Genomic DNA, 6,508 nt, shown 5'->3' on the forward strand with positions numbered 1-6,508 from the left:
CCCGAACCCGGAACTAGTCAGATGGAGTAAAAAATTCCATGTTGAATCAAATAAAACAATAAAAAAATCCCTCCCCAAGTCGTGCATGCATTTTTCATTGCACACGGTTTTCCCTATGTATACATCTAAATTTGAGTTACTTCTCCAGAAGAAGAATCTTGAAACTCAACTCTGAACATTTCATAATCCTTTATATATAGAAATAGATATATAATATATAAGTATCATAACCAATCATTCATCATGGACCAGATCGTTACCGAAAAGAATATCCAAATAACAAATACTATTTCTATGTAACTTCTACAAAGTAGAGGAATCTCTTGGAAAAATCAAAGAAAGAATTTCTTCTTCCTCTGTAAAGAATTCTTGCAATAATAATTCAGAACCTGATCTTTTCAAAAAAGCGCGTACAATACTTTTGTGTTTACAAGTCAAAGTTTTAATACAAGAAAGCCGAAGTATATATTTTATTCGATACAAATATTTTTTTTAGGATCCATTATAATAATGAAAAAAAATTCTGCATATTTTGCAAAAATTGATCAATAATATCAAAATCGGATGAATCGGCCCAAACCGGCTTACTAATGGGCTCCCCTAATACATTAGAAAATTTCGCTTTAGCCAAGGATCTAATTATAGAAATAATTGAAACTATTATATCTAATTTTTTTGATAACAATTTCGATTAGAAATGTATTTTTGTAACATTTGACTCCGTACCACTGAACGATTTAGTCGGACCTTTGAAAAATAACCTAAAAGCTGAAATGAATGTTTGGATAATGGGTTTATATTGATCATTCTTGGTTAAACATCAAAAAAACATTCCCATAATTGGATAAAATAACTTTTCCAAAAGCTTTAGCAAAAACTTTTCCAAGATGCTCTCTTTTTGCATAAAAAAAATCGCTCAAAAAAATGCTAAAAGATTTGAATCATAAAAATGAGAGGATTTATTACGTAGAAAACTAAGATATATTCATATTCGCATACATACAAATTATGAAGGAACAAAAATAATCTTGGATTACTTTTTGAAAAAGTAGAAATCGATTTTTTGGTATTAATAAAACTATTCCAATTACAAAAATATAAATAAACAACAGTAATAAATGAAAAAAAAAGGCATCTTTCACCCCGTTTCAAAGGATTTGAACTAAGATTTCTAGATGGATAGGATATGATATTCGTATATCTGACACATAATTTAAATATGTAAATTTATCTTCTAAAAAGGGGGAAATGGAATGAATTGATCTCAAATTTTTATAAGATTTGAGGATTTCTGCCTCCTCGAAGGAAGAGCTTAATGGTAAAAAAAATGGAATCTCCACGACGACGGCAAAATCCTATGATATTATTCGACAATTCAAATTCTTATTATACCCCCAAAATGGATTTTTGTTAGAATCATTAGCCAAAATGGTTAAATGATTTTGTTGATACATTCCATTAATTAACCATTTTACAATTAGTAAACTATATTTATTGTCATAACCTACATTTTTCAAAAAAAATGGATCTATGAAAATTATGATTATAAGCAAGTTCGTAAATATACTCCCTAAAAATAAGTGGATATAAAAAATCATGTTGGAGAGATCTAGATCATTCTAAATATACTTGATATTCCTTCATTTTCTAAATTCTATTTGGTCAAAGGATCAGAGATTCATTGGATTCTCAAATGATACATAATGCGATACAGTCAAACCAATGCATTCTATATCTATATTCGAATTAAAATAAAAAAAACAAATATGAATAGATACCTAGAAAACGAGTTAAAACCGATTAATGGACTATCTCCCATCGCTTGTTCCTTCTCATTTTTCTAAGACAACAAGCTAGTTAGAAATCCTTTATTTTTTGGACCAATCGCTTTTTTTATTTTGGAAAAAAAAAATATCTCTATCAATATACTCTTTCTTCTACACATTCCTTGCTACCCCATAACATAATGGAGGATATCTAATAATTAGGACTTATAACAAAAATCCATAATCCGTTCGTAAGAAAAACTTTTTCCACATCAAGCACTAATCTTTTTCTAACGTATAATTAGATGTGGTAATCATTCAAATAAAAAATGAAAGATTGTTGCTTTTTGTTTCCCTATAATTGGAGCAGCTAATCTTTATCCCTTATTAATTCAACCCAACGTAATTCATTTGTTCCGAGCCAACAATTCAAAGAAAAATATTGGTCAAATCCAATATGAATGGATTTTTTTTAAAATTCACTATTGATACGACATGCTGCTTTTTCCATCCATTCCTTTCTTGATCAGTCCTGGTCTTATAAACCCTACCGATGGTAGGGATGAACCAATTAATTCATAGAAATGTGTAAAAAATGAAGTCGCACTTCAAATCCGAGTACTCTACCAATGAGTTAGCAATCCTAATCAAATTACAAATAAGGATGTGTATATTCAATCGCAATAAAAAAAACTTCTTGTTTGCATCAAACAAAATACAATGAATCCACCATTAAGTAAAAAACCTATATGACATGAGTCAATCAATCCATTTATTCACGATCAGATTATATTTGTTTGATACACTGTTGTCAATATTAGTGTTGAAAAAAAATATCAATCCGAAAGATTGATAGGATTTATTATATATACAACAAGTATTATGTACAGTATTCGACTTGATCCTTTTAGTAAAAGATTGGGCCGAGTTTAATGGAAACTAGTAGAACGAATAATTATTACTGGATTACAAAGTATCCATTGTTGGGAATTCAAATTTGATTTCCTTCCAGACTTCACAAGCAGCAACTAATTCAGGACTCCATTTTCAAGCTTCACGGATAATTGCATTACCCTCGTGAGCAAGATCACGTCCCTCATTATGAGCTTGTACACATGCTTCCAGAGCTATTCAATTTGCTATGGCACAAGGTGTATTTCCCCAAGGGTGTCCTAAAGTTCCTCCACGAAATTGGAGTACAAAATCATCTCCAAATATCTCGGTCAGAGTAGGCATATGTCAAACGTGAATACCCCCTGAAGCAACAAATCCAAACTCTTTTCATATATGCTATATGTTGTTATCTTAAGCTATCTCGAGAGTTTATGATGTGTGATAAGTTATTTTCATAAAATTTATACAGAAACAATTGAGATATTTCAATGATGATTGTATAGGTAATCAGTGGTCACTTAGGATTGGGAGTCAAGACTGGTCTTTTCAATTCCAATGTTTAAGTGCAAAACTTTGCTCTTTGGGAATTGTTTGACTAATGTTTGGGATTTGCATTCACATAGTAAAATTTTGTTTTTACTATGTTCTGCTTTTAACATCTCACAAAGTTTCATTTATAGCTACTCCTCACATTGTTTATATTCTTAGCTCTCTTCACATTGTTTGCATTCTTATTAGTATTGTGATTGCTTATAATTGTTGTTCTCTACTAACTGTGTTCCTATTTTATTTATATTAAAATAAATTTAGTTTAATCTTTTTAATTTACCACGAAGGTGAAGAGATTCTAAGACCTTTGATGACAAATTAGTAACAAATAAATTAAATTTATTATTTTTAATTTAAAAAAAATATTAGCGGCAGATTTACTTGCAGATTTATCTGCGGCTTTACATATGGATATACATCTACACCAACTAAAATTGTAATGATAAAATGATTATATATATATATATATATATATATATATATATATATATATATATATATATATATATATATATATATATATATATATATATATATATATATATATATATATATATATATATGCAATTCTTGATGTTCTTTTATGGTTTGATCTAAGTTTGCATTTCTATGTTAGAATTATGCTTGAACTTGCTTACGTATCATATTTAACATGCATATTACTGTATTTAGTTATTTGTCTTAAAGTTTATGCTAAACAAATGTGGCAATGTTATTTACTTATTTTCTTTTGCTCCGTGCATTATTTATGACTATAATTCTTACATTGACTTCATTTCATGTGAATGATTGTTGATGTTAATCTGTTGCAAAGTAGTTGACTACGTGCTTATGAATATATTTGTTTCATGTTGACCATGTCCTTGTCTCTTTTTGATGTTGTCAAAGGGGGAGAAGCAATGGAAACACACAACACACAACTCGATTATGATAACACATTTTTCAAGGAATGCATAAAATTAGGGGGAGGATGGCTATCAAAGTACGCGATTGTGCCACGGTTCGCCATCATCAAAAAGGGGGAGTATGTGAGGGCAACGACTCTTAATCCTTGTTTTAATGATGTCAAACATTTTCTTGTTGCTCATAATGTGTACTTTGGGCAGTGTCATCATATCATAGAATGCATTCATCCTCTAACACGCTCAAAGTATAAGTTCAATATCTCCATGCATATATGAGCATATCGTATATATGAATAATGCACTTGATCATCGTTGGTACCTCAGGTTCATAAGAGAATGGTTTGAATTGACCAAAATACATCTCAAAAACTCATTTTTGACAGTTTAAGAACTTTGAGTTTACTCATGACTTGGAGCGGTAGAACTGTGAGTCGACTCATGACTTGTAGCGTAACTCTCGGGTCTAAACAGGTCGAGTCTGTGAGTCGACTCATGACTTGGAGCGTAACTCACGGGTCTGAACAGGTCGAGTCATAGGTCGACTTAACTCTGGAAAAACCAGTTTGAGTCGACTCATCCCCTATTTGAGTCACGGGTCTGAACAGGTCGAGTCACAGGTCGACTCAACTTTGGAAAAACCCTGTTTGAGTCGACTCATCCCCTGTTTGAGTCGACTCATCGCCTGCTTCACTTGAGTAGTTTTGCCTCGGGTATGAACAGGTCGAATGACCTGTGTGAACAGGTCGAGTGGTTGCTGTTTGGACTCAATTTTCTGCTGTGTAATTTTGCAAAATAATTTTGTTATGCCTGCTATTTATTTCATGGATTATATATATATATATATATATATATATATATATATATATATATATATATATATATATATATATATATATATATATATATATATATATATATATATATATATATATATATATATATATATATATATATATATATATATATATATATATTCTAGAGCCTCTTCTTCAACAACTAACAAGAAAAGTGAAAGATATACACTAAAATGCTCTTAATCTTCATTCTTCATTGCATTTCTCAACAACTACATATAACAAATTTTGTTGATCATTATGCATTGCTCTGGTGATAACGTCCAAATAGGATTGTGTAATCTTAGTTTAGGTAGAGGCTTTGCGTGGGTTTTTCTTGAATAAAACCATTGGGGTTTTGTCCTCCAAGAATTGGGTTTTTTTGCATTAATCTTTGCTTCATTGATTCAGCCGAGTGAAAGGTTTGAAGAACGGTGGGTTCGTTCAAACAAGTAACGGTAACCGGAGGATTGTGAAGGAAGGTTAGGGTTCAAGCGTCTTGCGATTGAATTCAGCCGAGCTAGAATTTTGAAGAACTTGGAGTTCTTGCAATAAGGTAGCTACAATCGGAGGTTTCACGCAGATCCGATCGAAATCAGCCGAGCTATAGTTTTGGAGAACGTGGAGTTCTTGCAGTAGGATAGCTGCAACCGGAGGTTTGTTCGGAACGCTTGAAGGACTTGGTTCAACTCGAATCAAGGGGAGAGAAGTGAATAGGATATGCAATAACACTAGGGGTTGGTTGGTGGTGATCATTTCTTCTCTTTTATTAACTTTGCAACTTGTTAATAAATATCTCAATTCTAGATTTAGAATTGAGGGCAGACGTACCCTAAGCGAGGATGATAGGGAAACTTCCTAAACAAATCCGGTGTTGTTCTCTCTTTCTCTTAACTCTTTAAATTCTGCAGAAATTAAGTTTTGTGTGAAATTAATAGTAAAATCAATCTCGCTTAATTGTTGTGCATAATAGGTGTTCGATAAATTGGTGCAATCACTTTGATTTCAACTAAGTAAAATTCTGCACATTCAATTTGAGTGAAATTGAGACTTGATGTGGAGTGCACACCAAGTGTTTGATAAAATTAATCTCACACAAATCTATTGATATTTTAATTGTTCTCTTATTGTGTTAACTCATCATTAGAGGTAACTATATCAAGGATTATGGTAAGTAATCGATTGATTTAGATAGTGGTTGATTATCTCTATCTTAGTTATTCCATTCGGTTTCACGCATATCCGATCTTTCCATTAACTGATCGCTTAGACGATTATGGTCTAGGGAGCTTTCGCAACCTTTAAAAATAATTTGAAAAAGCGCTAAATTTTAAATGCTGATCTATTCAACCCCCCTTCTAGATCGGTACTATCGTCTAACAAGAATACCATTAATCGTTACTTTGAACTTCTTCTTTCACAATCACCATTACATTTTCTTATTCCTGTATCTGGTTACATCTTTTACGTAACTGGTTACAACATGCTTCTGCAGCGTTTCCAAAAATGATGTTCATGTTGTCCCATAACCTACTACTGTTGCATTCCCCCTCTATGATCA

At 31.6% G+C, this 6,508-nt stretch overlaps 1 pseudogene; it reads right to left on the reverse strand.

The window, feature by feature from the left end:
- Window positions 1-234: 234 nt before the first annotated feature.
- LOC127115857 (maturase K-like) lies at window positions 235-1,695 on the reverse strand (annotated as a pseudogene).
- Between the last annotated feature and the right edge of the window lie 4,813 nt (window positions 1,696-6,508).

The sequence above is a fragment of the Lathyrus oleraceus genome, chromosome 1 (assembly GCF_024323335.1).
Source record: "Lathyrus oleraceus cultivar Zhongwan6 chromosome 1, CAAS_Psat_ZW6_1.0, whole genome shotgun sequence".
NCBI lineage: Eukaryota > Viridiplantae > Streptophyta > Magnoliopsida > Fabales > Fabaceae > Lathyrus > Lathyrus oleraceus.